Raw genomic sequence first — 17,708 nt, forward strand, 5'->3', positions numbered from 1 at the left:
CGGTATAAGCAATGAGGGCCTCTGTCCTAGGGAAGAGGATATAAACTAGATTAATCCCAATTAAAAATGGAAGGAAGAGCAAAAGAATTTCTCTTCTGACAAGGATGATTATACAAGAAAGAAAGGAAAAAAGGGAAGGATAGACATGTGTGATAGTGATCTCTGCTCTTTGGTGTTCAGTGAAATGTGATTAAGGTGTGTTAGGTTAATTTAAGAAAAAAAAAATAGTTATGGGGGTTTTGTCTGAATTCAAATTTTATGTTTGAGACTCTTGAAAGAGATCATGTTACAGGCTCCCCAGACTAGATGGGGTGGGACATCAAGGTAAAATAATTTGTGTATAAAGCCTAGGAGTTTTTATTTTCCCCTAGTTCTCCTGACTCATAAGGAGATCAGAAAGTTCCTGATTGCCCCTGTGACACGTGTGGTATTTGGCTAAGGGGCTCTAACCAGATAGCTTGCCTGAAGGAAATTCCTACTAGAAAGTATAAAGTGGTGGTGTGATGGAGGGTGGAAGAGCAGACAACCTGGACTGGGTACTATGTGAGTTTAAATTTGAACTTAAAGAAATCTACAGCACCAGTAGTAGAAGCAAAAGCAAATCTGGACCAAAGCCATCCCAGGACTACAGGCTACAGAACTGTAGTAAGCATAGAGAAAGAGAGAGAGAGCAGACTGAGTTTCTTCTGCTTCAACCACTGGAAGTTAATTTTGACTTAATTCTCAGGAAAGAAACTAGTCATGGTAGATACTAGGACTGAGGGCAGTTGAAATATATCAAGTCCAAATCAGAGGAACTTTCCTTCCCTCAACCAATAGGACACAAGGGAGCACTTAAACCTGGAGAAGAGGATGAAAAGAGAGGAGTTCTTAAAGACTGGACATTCATCTAAAAGAGAAAGAGTTACTTAAAAAGAATGCTCAAATTGCAAGATCAAACTAAAATTACTGCAGTTAATCAAAATTTATATTGTCTTCAACTGAAATAAATTAGAATAGTTTAGGAAAATGCAGGAATAGTATTCTTTGCTACACATTCGGCAGTAGTATGGATAAATCTTTAAACTTATTTAAATGGTTTACAACACACTAAAATAATGTCCTTTAATTTTTTTTCTGTTGTGTGAACAGCACGGTCCTGGAATAATTCAGAGGAGAAAATCTATTGTATTAGAAGAAGGAGTTTGACCAAAAATAACAGCATATCTAGCTTAGTCTGATCCATGAATACACTAACTGTGTATCCTGGAAATATGACACCTATCTTATGATGATGGCTTTATTATTGAAAAACCATAAAATATAATTAAATAGTAATTAGAGGTAGAACAATGCATAGTATAATTAGTTCTATCTGGGTAAAAGAATTGGGAAGATATGTGGATGGAGTTCATGCAATATGATATAATATGGTTTAATTAAGGATAAAAATTGATAGGAAAAGATTAACAATAGCTTTGTGATTAAGGATACCTTAGTTGGTCATAAACCTATTGGTTGTTACTGCTTTTGTTGTTTTGTTTTGTTTTTCTTTCACTGACCTTGGTTCAAGTCAGCCAAGATAACAGTTCACTTAAGTTGCGCATCCATTATGCCTCACTTTATTTACCCTTGTACACCACTGCATTGAAACACTCAGGAATTGAGAAATGGTGGAAGATCATTTTCTTTCCTTGCTAAAAACATTTAATCTGTTACGTGCTCTCACTTTACCCTTAGTATCTCTCAGAAGGGTTGGTCCTGCTGGCAGTGATTTGATTGGTCCTGCTGGCAGTGACTTTCTTATCTGCATATGAAGATTAACTTGTTATCTGACACTACAATGTAGACTTATGAATACATTAAATAGACATTTCATGGTATTAATACTTGTTATGAGATGTGATTGTGCTAAAACATGTCCTAAACATAAGGTTTATCAAAGAAAAAGAGAATTGGCTGAAGAAAATGAGAAAATGAAGTGACAAAGAAGAAAAAAAAAGTTTAAAAAGGAGTATATTGGCCTGTTCAATTTTGATAAAGCCCACTCAACCTGTATTACATCTTCCATTGTTTCACCTTCTTTTACTTATGAATCCAGAGAAGCCAGAAACTTGAGTATAACTCCATCCTCCATAGCATCTGATTATATAATGTTCACTCTCTCTGGGAGAACTTGTATTGATTTCAAAGTTTTGAAGATGTTCTTATATAGAACAAAAATTTGTTATATATGTAATATAGCTTAAAGTAGGGACATAATCATAAGTTACAAAAGAGTTTCTGCAGGTTAAGTCTTTCTATGACACACAAAGGGTGAGAAAAAGTGCATTTTAGAAACAAATGAAGCAAAAGTGCTTTAGCTCAAATATATTCCACCCAGAGAACTGAAAGAAGAAAAGATAAAAGTCTCTCTCTGTTTCTCTCTGTCTCTCTGTCTCTCTCTCTCTCTTTCACCACCACAGCTTTATCATGCTGCCTTAACCATTGAGACAGGAACACGGAAATTAAGGGAAATCTCTACTTGGTTCTGGAGTCCAACATTCCAAGGGAAACAGCACTGACATCAGATTGTGGATATGAAAGCCCAATACTGTGGCTTTATTGTGAACTAAATAGAACCTTATATGTTGGCATGAAACACTGTCATCCAGCCAACTGGCCACTTAACCCAGAAAGGTAAGAATTTTCTTGGATTTGATGCTCTCCCTTTAACACCCAATTGCTCTAATATCTTTAAAAAAATACAAAGTATTCCTTTTTACTTCAAGATACTGCCTTAGTTTGTAGTCTTACGTTTTTCGACCTTGGCTATTGTAAAATCCTCTTTATTCTCTCTTCTTTCTGTCTTGTCTCCATTGGGACATTGATGATTTGAAATCTTATTTCTCCACCGCATAAAACTTCTCAGTGACTCCTCAATCTCCTACACGTGTAAGGCCATTTTATCTGGCCTAAGTGTCTCCCAATTTTCTCTTTGTTCAATCATGTATTTGCCTCAGTAGAAAAAAAGCACCTGCCTCTCTTGTTCCATTGCACCTCAGTCATACATTTATTATACTATGAATTTGACAGGCTGTGTTGATCGACTTGTTGACATGTTTTCTTCTCCACTAAGCTATATAAAAGGGTAGTTTTAAGAGCAGGAATAATATCTTTTCAATTTTTTACTAGCAATATTTAACAGAGTGACTAAGCATGTACTCAATAAATAATTGTTGAAATGAATAAGTGAATAAATTCAATTTTTGTTGCTTTGATGAGAAACATGCATCTGGTGTTCTAAGTCACTGGTTTATGTAACTTTTAGGAATCCAACCCATTTGTAAGCAACAGGCAAATTGTTTTTGTTCTTTTCTTTGACTTTTAAAATTAAATATTAATAATTCAATTTAGAACACAGTATTTGAAAATGCTGTACATAGTGCATGCTACTATGGTTGTAAAAACACCATCCTTGCCCTTTGTATTCACAATCTCATTTCTGTGCCAAGGAACTGAGACTTATAGATACAAGGACACTTTGAATCAAAACAATTTAATTCCTACTGAAGCTCCTTTATTCTACATTCTCCATGATTCAGCCAGCTAAGTGATGTGTTTCTTGTTTTGGCACTGTATGAAATTCTATTTTCAATTTTCTGGCATTAGTCCATAATAATTTTTGATTCTGTGATGCATGCAATATGGAATAATATATCTATATATTTACATATATCCTAAATAGCAAGGTGGTTCATTTTTGTTATCACTGTGATAGCCTTTATGACCTCAACATTACTTTGAAATAAGAATGGAAACCTTACCGATAGCATATATGCACATATGTTTTTTTGGCTAAGAAACAGAAGAAATATATGCATCTAGCACATATGTACACTCTTTCTTCTCTATTTCCTTGGAGGAAGAGGTGGGATTTAGCCTGTCAGTGACATCTGTGATGTGCTTGTAATGAAAAGAAATCTGTATGCAATGTGCAATGTGACTGGAACATCTGCAATTTTTTCAATAGCAATTATAAAATTAAATCTTTACTGTATTTTTAGGGTGTACTTCAGAACCACATTAAAATTGTTGCTCTTGTTTGCCTCTCCATATCATTCTTTCACCATACCATTCAGTATCACAGTGGCCATGTCCATCTTTACAAGTTCATCATTCTGTATTTCAAAGTTCTGTCAAATAGTTTTGCTCTCTAAGAAAAATTCCTTGAGCATATGATGCAAGACCTTTTACAATTCCCTTCCTACTGTTATATTTTTCTCTTTCTCTACAACAGCACCCAATTCCAGCTTGGTCTGCTGCTCCTAACACATGCATTTCACATCTCTGCTCCCATACATTATTTTATCTTCATATTTTAAAACTTTCCCATGCCTCTCTGCCCAGTTTCTACTATTCTTTGAACATACATTGTCATTTCCCACCTCCTCCATGAATACTTCATTAGCCACCCTTAACTTTAAGCTATTGCTTGTTCCTGTGTTTGACTTTGTAATTAGTGTTTGTTTGCTTCAATTGACAAGTTTAAATAAATTTGTTAGGTTCTGAGTTACTTTGCATATTGCCTTACACATGCTGAAAATGCCCTCTCACACACAGAGCTGCCCACCAAGATAGTAACAAAAATATCACATCCTTCAGAAAATGATCTAGATTAGGGTTGCCTTCAAAGGCTTGAGTAACCCCTCCAAAATAAAGTTAAAGAATATCAGCTTTACACTCAGGACAAATTACAGCTGCAGGGGTTGTAGTGTGTCCCACAAACCCTCCTGTAGAAAGCTTTTCCAGAAATTGTGGTGAACTAGGAAAAATACCACCTATTTATGTAAAAATGAAAGAAAATATTTTAAAGTATAATCAGCTATTTTATATATAATTTTTCATTAATTTGGAGGAAAAATGTGTTGTAATATGTTTATCTTTCCATGTTTGTTTTAGCTCTTCTTCTACATTTGTACTATTTGGCATGTGTTTTAGTAAAATTTTAACAAAATGGAACAGCTATTGCAATGTGTTTGGCTTTATTATCTCTAGTCTGTAAAAATGTTCTGATAGTTTACTCAGAAATTGTGGTTCAGTCTCTGTTCACATGTTTATTTCTTTGATCAATAAACTCCGAATTAGGCATTTGGGGGTAAAAAATCACAAAAGATCCAATCTGTGACTATATCATATTTTTAATTTCATTATAAGGAAAAAAATATGCATGTGTAATAGTTTGAAAATCAACTACAGGCACTTTCAGACACTCAAATACAAGTTCTAATAATTCAGAAAATCTAGGTAAAGGCAAGAACTAAGGGAACGTTTGACTAAGTAAAGGAGAATGACTATTCAAAAAATAAACACCCAGAAGTGCTTTACCAGCCGCTATGAATGTTCACTAATTACTCCAGGTTCCCCTTTCACCCAGTGACTGACCTTGGATACACACACGCTGCATGTGGAGGCCTTATGGCTTCCTCCTCCTGCTCTGAGGCAGCCCTGAGTCAACTAACTGACAGAAAGGAATAAAAAGTTCTCCTCTTGCTTCAACGTGGTACTAACTCAGTGGTGCAATTTATACATCAACTCTTCCCTGTGTGATCAAACTGCAGCTAGTCTCCAGCTAAAACAGCAAGCTTACTTTACTTTTTTTCCTTCCTCGACACTGCTTCCCTCACTTCCCTTCCCTCACTCCCACAGTACAGCACTTGACCAACAATCCCCATCTCAGGCTTTGCTTGTGGGGAAGCTTACCTGGGGTAAATCTTTGGTACAAACTTAAAAGGAAACTGTTATTGCCATTCAATAGTAAGCCAGTCAAGATTCCCAGACTGACAATCCAGGGGACATGAAATATTTCTCTGACATCCAGAATGTCATCAGATTATAGAAACTACTTGGGTTTTGAATAGATATTATTTTCCCTAAGACTTTTTATATCATCTGAATCCAAAAGAAAAAGGCAAGTTACTAAGCTCATTAGTTTTGGTTAATTTTTAGCCTTCTGAACTTACTGAGGAGTATTATAATTTTTAATGTGCATTAGAAGTAAGACTTCTCCAAATTCTTTGATTTTTAGTTGTAGAACTGTGTCAGGTCTTTTATTATGGACAATTTGCAGGTGAATACTTTTATTAATGTTACTATTAATAATTAATTATTAACATTACTAATCATAAAATGTTATCATCAAAATACCTCTTAAGAAAAAACAGAATATGTAAAAAATGAGAATCATAGGATTAAAATTAAGAGGAAAAAATGCAACCACAGCTGCAATCAGAACTTAAAGCATAATGATTGTACCTACTGAATGAAAATCGAAAGCATTTTATCTCAACAAAATTTAATTTCATTCTTTCTTCTTTGTTCTAATACTACATGATGTCAACAATCTTTGAAAACTAAGCAAATTTCTATTATCAGCTTGAACTTTCAGTTAAGAAGGAAACAAAATAATGAGAATTTTACCTACATAAGGACTACCATAAAGGCTTTATAAAGGTCTCTCTAGAATTTTATTTTATATATTACTTTTCCACATGCTCCACAGAAACTTATTTTATTGGTCTATATTTAAATCAATTATTAGATGTTTAAAAATATATCTAGTATTATATACATCACTAAAATAAAGCATTAGCCCTGGAAAATGCTATTACCTACATTAAATAATACTAAATTAAATTTTATTATATTCCTTTTTTTTACCAACTAATTAAGGCATTTGTTTTACTTGTATAATTTTAAAGTAACAAGGAAAACCTAATGGCGTTCTATTGGATTTTTTCCCATTAAATTAACATTATAGACTTTTAATGAATATCTTAATTAGATGCTATTATTAACAGGGTTGATGCACAAATGAAAATCAGTCTCGATGTATGCAATAGACCTCATTAGCATTCATTGCAAGGCACTGACCAAAAACCTTCTTAACTAAAAATATGTTTAATCCTATGTATAACTGCCCATTCAACAATGTGCATGCATTCAGAAACACACTGTTAAATATAGAAATAGCATTTGAACTTAAATTTTGTAAATTTTTACTTCTTTTATGCCTGCTTTTTCTTGTATCCTCTATTTTTTTCCATTTTATTGTCTCATTCCCTTCAGTATACAATGGCTAATTTTATACCTTGCTTTTGCTATAACTCATATTTTGCCTTTGTTTCACAGCAAGTAAGTTAACATGTTTCACTTGCTCCTTTCTCCTTCATCATTCAACATACTTTGATCTAACTTTTGTCTAATCATGTGGTCACCTCCAATCTTTGTGTTGACACCTGGATCAGCAGACCCTTTTTGTTTCCTGACATGACTTCTCTGTAGCCATTGACATCATTCTGACGATCTTTACGAAATTCTCTCCTTCTTTACCTCTGGATACTTCATTTTCTGGGTTTCCATTTAAGTCAGTGGCTACTCCTTCCCAAATTTTGATTGTTTGTAATGAAATTGACATTACATAAAGGTCTCTTTTCCTCATAGCTCTGCTCTTGGTCCTCTGCTCTTCTCATTCTATATAATCTACTTAGGTAATCTCATCAACCCCTATAACTAAATGTCAAATACAAACTGATTCATTCGCTCAACAAACATTTATTGAATGCATAATTGTGGAAGAAAACTTACTAGGTGCTGGAAATACAGTAGTAAACAAAGCAGACACAGCCTGCCTCTCATGAGGCTTACATTCTAAGCTTCAGAAAACAATGATAATTAGCAAATTATATCTAGTACAGACCTCTCTCATGAATGTAACATATGTATATTCACCTGCTTACTGTAAATAGCTCCTAGAATATTCCATATCTACTCAAGCTCTGCATATTAAAACCGTAATTATTATATGTTCATGCCACTCTTCTCTTTCCATACCTCTTACCTGAGTGAATTTTATCAAGGTCCTTGAATTTTTCAAAGACATAAATTTAGGAATCATCCTAGTCTCTTTTATCTTTCTCATCCCAGCACATCCAATCAACCCTCAATTCCTAAAAGTATTTTTTCCTTCTCTCTATTTCCACTGCTACTACTTCATTAAACTCACATCATTTCTTGCATGGATTTAAAGAATTAATTTTCCTGCTCTTTTTTAGAACTGCCACACTGCTACCAATAGTAGTAGTTGTGGAAGGAGGATCTTATCTAATCCAGTCACTGATCTGCATAAAACATAAAATTTTAGTTTCCTGTGGCTTTTTAAAAACCAAGTAACCTTCCTGCATTTAGCTTACATGTTCCTTCAAACATGAGATCATCTACAGCTTACTGGTGTCATCAAATTAATACTCACAGACATGTATCTCTGTAACCATAGTAAACCACTTGCATTTCAAAAATTGTGTGTTGTATCTCATTTGCAATGTCCTTCAATGCACTTTCTTCTCTATTTATCTTTTTTCCTACAACTTATCCTTCAAAACTCAACACAGGTCCCAGTTCTTATGGGAATCCCTCCACAAATGATCTGACTAACATTTGTACTCCTTTCCTGTTTCCTACACCAACCTGGACATAGGTGTGCCAAAAGATGATCAAAGTATAGGATAGTCACTGAATTACCTGTCTTTGGTCTCAAAAAAAAAAACAAAAAATAAAATTTCTAGGGTACTAGAATATGAATTTTAAGATCTTTTATTTCCCTGCAAATTTAATTCACTAAAGATGTCCACATCCTAATGCCTGGAACCTGTGAATATATTACTTTACATGACAAAAGATAATTAAGTTTACAAATGTAATTAAGGTTTCCAATCAGCTGTCTTTAAAATAGGAAGATTATCCTAGATTAACAGGATAAACCCAATCTAATCATTTGAATTTTAAAGGCAGATAAAGGATACTGGAGACTGGGTCATAATGATAGGAAGTGAAAAGTACTCCACCCCCCTTTAATGACTTTGAAAATGAAGGAAAGTTCACTGTCCAAAGAATGTGACAGTCTTTAAAATCGGGGCATGGGAAAATGGCAATACACAACAGTAGAAGAGGATAAAACTCTAAGAAAATTAGATCTTTTTGGACAGGGAAACTAGAAAATGGTTTCAGAAAGTATGGGATGAGCCCCAAAGATAAAGGCCTTCACTAATTTTGCATATGAATTGACATCAGTCTTGGGCTTATTTATGTTCAAGCTGTACACATGTGTAACAGACACCAAAACATTTTTAAAAGTGTAATCAAACCATTAGGAACTGAAATATCTCATAAACCAGTGACCAAATATCAGAATATCTTCTGTATCTTCTGAATGGTACATGTGCTGGTGGATCCAAACAACACAGCAAAGAAAGTGAAAAATAAATTTACATTGGAGCTACTACTCCCAGAAGGCAAGATAAGATTTTTAGTCTTACCCTTAAACTAGTTGGTTGCCTACTGCATTATCAGTCTACTATTGCAAGATATCACAATACTGGGTGGCTAAAACAACAAGAATGTATTTTCTTTCAGTTCTAGAGACTAGAAGTTGAAGGTCAAAATGCCAGAAGTCTTAATTTCTGGTGAAATCTCTTTTCCAAGCTTTCAGACAGCCACCTTCTTGCTACGTCTTCATATGACCTTTCTTCTGTATGTATGTGGAGAGAGAGAGAGCTGTGGTTTCCCTTTCTTTCTTATAAGGACATCAGTACTATTGTATTAGGTCCCCACTTTTTATGTCCTAACTTTAATTACCTACTTAAAGACCCTATCTTAGAATATAGTCACATTGGGAGTTAAGACTTCAACATATGAATTTTGAGAGACACAATTCCATTCATAACATCTAATAAAACAAAGTAAAACAGAAATAACTTTTTCTGTAGGATTATTAAAGGAATCGGATTAAGAAATAATGTGCAAAACTTCCAGGATAGAATCCAAAATTTCTGACATACAAAGAATTGGAAATTCTGACATACAAAGAATTGGAAATTCTGAACAATACTTAAGAGAAAGGGCAATCAAATGATACCAATACCTAGATTATATTATTTATTTTTAATGTGAAGACCTTCCTTTAGCATTTTTCTTGGAGAAGTTTTGCTGGTTCATCTGAGATAACCCAAATGTTGGAATTATCAAAAAAAAAAAAAAAACAAAACTTCAATTCAGCTATCATAACCATTTTTTATAACATAAAACTAAATAATGCTAAAATGGATGGAAATGAAAAGTTCTCAGCAGGAAAATTAGAAAGTAAAAGAAAAGGAACAATTGAAAAATTTAACCGAAAATTACAATATCTGAAATATATAAAATCCACTGTAATAGGTTAAGTATCAGAATGGAGATGACAGCAGAAAGAACCAGTGAGCCAGTGAAATTTTCAATAGATCAATAGAAGTTATACAATTTTGTACGGGGTTAGACAGTGTTCCCTAAAATTTCTGTTCTTCCCAGAACCTTAGAATGTGACCTTATTTGGAAATGGAGTCATTACACTCGTTATTAGTTAAGATGAATCAAAAGATTCATCTATTAGATTAGGCTCTTAATCCAACATGACTAGTGTTTTTATAAGGGGAGACAGACACACACATGAAGAATACAATGTGATGACACAGGCAGAGCTTAGAGCAATGCATGTGCAGATCAAGGAATGCCAAGAATTGATGGTTACCACCAGAAGCTATGGAGAAGCAAGGAAGGATGCTACCCAGATTCTCATAGGGAGCATGACCCTGCTGTCATCTTAATTTTAGACTTCTAGCCTCCAAAACCATGAGGGAATAAATTTCTGTTGTTTTAAGCCACACAGTTTGTGGTACTTTGTTACAGAAGCCCTGGGAATCTGACACAAATATGAGGAATGGATTGAAAAAAGAAAAAGAAAAGATTCACAAAGACCTGTAAGGCAATATCAAAAGAGCTAATGGTCTTGTCATTGCAATCTCAGAGAGATAGGATAAGATGATTGACACATCAAAAGTATTTGAAGAAATAAATTCTGAACATCTTGCAAGTTGGATGAAAAGCATAAATTAAATTATTCTAGAAGTTCAGCAGACCCCATAGAGGATAAACTTCAAAAAATAAAGAATATAAAAACCCATCCAAATATATTATAATCAAGTTGCAGAAAATAAAATATAAAGGAAAAAAAACAATAAAAGAAAATGGCATACTATATATAAAGGAATGATGATTCAAATGATAGCAGATTTTTTAACAAAAAACATAAGACAGTGGAACAATATCTATAAGGTATTAGATAAAATGTTAACCCCAATTTTTATATCCAATGCAAGTATTCTTTAGATATAAAGCTAAATTTAAAAAATTAAGGAAAACTAAGAGGATTCATCACTAGCATAACTGTTTCAAAATAAATGCTAACGGAAGGCCTCTAGGTTGAAGGGAAATGATTCCAAAGGGAAACATGGAACTTCAGGAATGAGAAAGCAACAGAAATGGTAAATATCTGGGTAAATATAACAGACTATAATTCATCTTTGAAATTCTCTAAGTATGTATGGTTGATAAAAAACAAAATAAGATTGTGTAGGTGATTTTCAATGTATGCAGATATCACATATATGAGAAGTATAAAATAATGGGTTGTGGGAGGGACCTATGTTGTAGTCAAGTTCTATGTTTTACTTATGATTTTATATATTAACTCTAAGTAGATTAAAGTATGTGTATATTTTCCCTAGAAATTACTATTAGAAATTTAAAACAAAGAGATATAGCAAAAAAGCCAGTAAAAAGATTAAAATGAGACAGTAAAACAGAAGTAAACAATAAAAGGCAAGTAAACAGAGAGCGGAGGGAAAAAATACAAACAGATAACAAATAATAAAATGGTAGACCTACATCTTACCATATCAATATTTATAGTAAATTCAAATGGTATAAGCACACCAATTCAAAGACAGAGATTTTCAGATTGGATTTTTTTAAATTGCACACAACAATATGCTGCCTACAAGAAATCTACTTTAACTATTATGATCTAAATAGGTTAAAAGTAAATAATAGTAAAGTTATGCCATGTGAGAACTGATCAAAAGAAGTCTGATATTAATATCAGAGTATATTTCAGAACAAAGAATATCACCAAGGATAAATCAAATCATTTCATAATCCTAAGGGCTCAATTTATCAAGAAAATAAACAATCATAAATGTATATGCAACTAACATCTTCAAAATATGTGAAGCAAAAACTGATATAACTACAAGGAAAATGCACATCCATTTTGCCCACTATTAGATAAGACAAAGGCAGAAGCTGCAACTACACAATGAAGACAAGCCCATCCAATCTCATTTGAATAAAAACACTATTGATATTCCTTATTTTTAAAATGTAATATAAAATGATGCTAAAGTGGCTGGGATACAGAGCTTTCCTGGGCAAATTGAGATGACATGTATGACCATCTATCCTATGATTCATACCTGTGCCTTCTGTAATCTCCCACCTGAATAAATGTCACATAATTTACCTAGTGTTAAAAACTAAAACTTATGGCTTAAAACATACTACAAACTTATGGCTCACAATTGGCATCTTTTCCTTCATACCCTATATCCAATCTATCAGCAAGTTCTGTTAGTTCTAACATTCTAATATTCTAATGGAACATAACACCAGGTTTACATGGTGCCACAGATAATGAGCTATATTTATGATTTATAACTCATAACAAAGAAAAAAATCATTCCTCAAGCAAAAATATCAGGTGTCTGTACATAGTTTGTGGTAAGATTTTCAAAAATAATTCCATTATTACAGTATAATAATTCCCATAGGTGAACTAGGTGTGATAATAAATTAACTCTATTTACATGATGTTTGTAAGTGAAGGCAATCTAATTTGATCAACTTTTATTATCTCTAGAGGGAAGGGGTTGCTATTGATTGGTTTGTGAGAGGACAATAAGATAATTCATTAAAGTTTTCTTGTTTGCTAAGTTTAACTAGAAAAGGCTTATACAATCTCTTTATACATTCATCTGTCAATGGACACCCAGGTTGCTTCTATATCTTGGCTATTGAAAATAATGCTGCAATTAACAGTGGGGTGACTGTAACTTTTCAAATTAGTGCTTTCCTCAGATAAAAACTCAGAAGTGGAATTTCTGGATCATATGGTAGTTTTTTAAGGACTCTCAATACTATTTTCCATAGTGGCATACCAATTTACTTTCCCAGAAGTAGTCCAAATAGTCCAGGAGGGTTCCCTTTTCTTCACATCCTTGACAACACTTGTAATTTGTTGTCTTTTTGATGATAGCCATTCTGACAGGTGTGAGGTAATATCTCATTGTGGTTTTGATTTGCACTTCTCTGATGATTAGCAACACTGAGCATCTTTTCAAGTGCCTATTGTCCATCTGTATGCCTTTTTGCAAAAATGTCTTTTCAATTCTTTCTTCTTTGTTCTAATACTACATGATGTCAACAATCTTTGAAAACTAGGCAACTTTCTATTATCAACTTGAACTTCCAGGTCTGCAGGAAATATTTTTAATCAAATTTTTAAATATTGAGTTGTATGAGTTCTTTATATATTTTAGATATTAATGCCTTATCAGGTGTACCATTAGCAAATGTCTTCTCCCATTCAGTAGATCACCTTTTCATTCTGATGATGATTTCCTTCACTGTGCAAAAGCTTTTTAGTTTGATGTAGTCCCTTTTGTTTATTTGTGCTTTTGTTGCCTTTGCCTGAGGAAACATGTCCAAAAAAATACTATGAAGACCAAAGTCAAAGAGATTACTGTCTATGTTTTCTTCTATGAGTTTTAAGGTTTTAGGTCTTAAATTTAGTTCTTTAATTCATTTTGAGTTTATTTTTGCATATGTTGTAAGACAGTGTTCTAGTTTTATTCTTTTGTGTATAGCTGCCTAGTTTTTCCAACATCATTTATTAAAGAGACTTTTCCCTAGTGTATATTCTGGCCTCCATTGTCATAGATTAATATGCCATACAAGTGTGGGTTTACTTCTGAGCTCTCAATTCTGTTCCATTGTGTCTGTTGTGCAAGTGCCACAACGTTTTGACTACTATAGTTTTGTAGTATGGTTTGCAATCAGGGAGAGTGATACCTCCAGCTTTGTTCTTATTTCCCAAGATTGCTTTAGCTGTTGGGGTCTTTTGTGGTTCCATACAAATTTTAGAATTATTTTTTCCAGTTCTTTGGAAAATGCCATGGGTATCTTTATAGGAATTGCATTGAATCTGTAGATTGCTTTAGGTAGTATGAACATTTTAGCAATATTAATTCTTCCAATCCATGAGCACAGTATATATTTCCATTCATTTGGATAATCTTCAGTTTCTTTCCTCAATGTCTTAAAGTTTTCAGAGTACAGTTCTCTCACATCTTTAGTTAAATTAATTCCTGAATTTTGAAGTTCAAGGGAAAAAAATGAGTAAGCAAAAAGGGTCATCAGAAAATCGGCAATGGTCGTTCAGTTATTGTGCTGCAAATTCTGATACTTTATTTACCTGTTCCGAATATCATTCTGATATCATTTGATATCAATACATATTAATTTAGAAAGAAAATTTATGCATCAGTTACTAAGCTGAGTGGCAAGGTGATGTTTACTACTTTTTGTGTTACAGACATAGAGGAGGAATGCCATGTGACAATGGATGCAGAGACTGGAACAATGTAGCTGCAAGTCAAAGAACACCAAGGATTGACAGCCACCATCAGAAGCTGCAAAAGGCAAGGAAGGATTCTTCCCTATGGGTAACATAGAGGGAGCCAACACACTGATTGGACTTCTAGCCTCTAGAGCTGTGAGACAATAAATTTCTATTGTTTTAAGACACTCAGTTTGTAGTACTTTGTCACAACATTAGCTCTTCAGTAGGATTTTTATATATGCTAGATTCAGATACAGCTAAATAGGCCAATTTCTCTTTGGATTTACTCACTGAGCTAATCTAAGGCTAGTGGTTGCACTAACATCAAGGACAAATTCATGTTGCAAAGAAATCTGTAGGAATGGGGAGAAAAGTATGAAACTATCTCCAAACCTTTTTGCACATACTGGAAGGTAACAACATGTAGTATTGATGGTTCTAATTTATAATTTGTTTTGTTATTGTTGTGTGTGTTTTAATTTTTTTCATTGTAAATCTCTTTGATAAGTTCTACATGGAGTGATTAGCAATAATTTGTCTTACATTATTCATTTCTTAATACATATTTTACATGCTTAATAAATATAAGTAAATTCTCATAACATAAAATCAACATAAAAAGGATAATTACCCATAGCTCTCCTGCAATATAAAATCTATGTATAAAAGTCATATCTAGATGAAAATATGAAATAAAAAGTATTCAGATAACTCCCCTCTTTCCAAAGATGTCATGCCATGCAAATATGGTACTATTTCATATGTCAGCAATCTTCCAACCCCAGAGCACAAAAAGGAATTTCAGAAAAAGATTTTATGTATTTACTTTTTTCCCACTCTAAGAATTAGACTTTAAAGTTATTCTAGAATTGTATATATCTTGTTACAGTGAAAAGGAGTATCTTGAATTTTATTATTAAAGTGGAATAAATAGGATAAATTAATTTTTTATTTTAAAAGTATAACCCAGTTAAGAAAATAAATGAACAGTGAGAATGTTCATCATAACTTACTAGGCTTTGCAAAAAGATGAAGGACAAAAGTTAAGCCAAAGTACCCGCTTTCTACTTTACTACTGTCACAGTGAAAAAAATTGTGTAACACAGCATCTCATATTCATAGATTTGGATTTGACTGCTGAGTGTGTCATTTACCAGTTGTGTCCACTTTAGTAATTTATATAACCAGTAAGAGATTTAGTTTTCTCTCTTTGAAGTGGATACACGAATAATAATTTATAGCCTTTTATGTGAATTGTATGAGGCAATATGTATAAAGAATGCAGCAAAATTTCTGACACAAAAATATTCCCCCCAATAAAAATCAGCTATAATTATAAAATAATAAAATAGGAAAACAAAAGAAAAATGGGTTTACTAGGACTTATGGGACAATAAAGAAAAGTAAAAATGCTAGCAACCCCAGGTTCTATTTTCTCATCAAAACAAAATGAAATCATTAGCTGCCAGCATTTATTATTTTTACAAGGTCATCCTAAAAGAAAATATCAATTGATCTGAATCACTTCCCTACCATTGGCACCAAAATGGGTGACTATTTAATTCAAACACAAATTCAAGAACAAACACAAACACAATTCAAGAACAAAGTAGATGGGATAGGCTTCAGAAGACCAGGACTGACTTCAAATAAAATCATATCAAATGTATGCAGCTGGTTTCTACTGAGAAAATGCTTCCATCAAGGACTGGCTTTGGCCTCCAAGCTAACTGATGAAAAGGAAAGTAGTTAAAGGGGGTTGGTGCAAAGACTTTTCAGATCACCAGAGTTTAGCTCCAGATATTTATCCGCTCATAGAAAGGACTTCCATACTGTGAACTGTTACCCTTCCCCACCACATTACATTTACAAGTATCAAAACAATTACTTTTTTGAGAATTATAAGTATTTTGATATTAATGACTAGCAAATCATTGTGAGAAAAATATGTGGGAAATATATGCATATGTATTAGACACTAAAGTTAAATAACTATAATGAAAGAATCACTGAAACTGCTGATTATTCTAAGAAATTATCTGCACTAATTTGTTCATTTTCCCTCATGATATCCCAAGAAAATATTAGGAAAGAAAATGGGAAATAGATGATCCTAGAGAATAAAGAAAAGTAGATGGAAATTATTAGTAAACATAGAATTTCAAGTCACTGATAGAAGAAACAAATATGGTACAAAACAGAGAAAGCATTCATGGAGGAAATTTATGGAAGATAGAAAGCAAATGCAGCACAGGAAGCCACAGCCATGAGTTTCCAGGACAATATGTAGTAGGAAAGAGGCTACTTAACAGTATAAACATTGAACTGACATACTTACATTTTAAATGTTCTACAGTTACTGAAGAGTAAAGTATCTCTATATATTGTGTTACTCAAAATTCTTTCAAATATAGATCTTTCACAGGAAATCCACATACAGTATATAAAATTACTTTTTTTCTCTTCTCAAGGGGATTAAAAGAAAATGTGTTGAATCTGTGAAACTAGGATGAAATGAATTAAATTCTGACCATGGTACAATTCAAAGTAACATTGGAAGTGTTAGCTGGTAGAATCTATATGAAAACAATCGTTTGATAAAACACATATGCTGAATTAAAATAAAATATAGAATGAGAAATACACAGAATTCAGAAAAATGAATATGACAGTAAACAGATTGGGAGGAAAGATAGGCATGGGGTACAGAACATAGTGGTTCAACATTAGAGTCATTGTTTTCATGGAGCTAGAACATAGAACAAACTGAAGACAATCAATATAGGTTAAATTTTAAATGTTTTATAAAATCTTAAGTGAAATGACTAGAAATAATTGGAACCTGCACTTGTCCCATGTAAAAAGAACAAAGAGAAAATATTACCAAAGTCAGTTCTATTATGTTTATAAAGAAAAAGTAAAGAATCATCCAAACTTATAAGGGGAAGTCATTGGCTTCAAAAGTGGGAAGCAGCCACATAACACAGGGAGATCAGGTCGGAGCTTTGTAACCACATAGAGGGGTGGGGTAGGGAGGGTGGGAGGGAGATGCAAGAGGAAGGAGATATGGGGCTATATGTATATGTATAGCTGATTCACTTTGTTATAAAGCAGAAACTAACACATCATTGTAAAACAATTA

Source organism: Physeter macrocephalus, chromosome 8 (assembly GCF_002837175.3).
Source record: "Physeter macrocephalus isolate SW-GA chromosome 8, ASM283717v5, whole genome shotgun sequence".
Taxonomy (NCBI): domain Eukaryota; kingdom Metazoa; phylum Chordata; class Mammalia; order Artiodactyla; family Physeteridae; genus Physeter; species Physeter macrocephalus.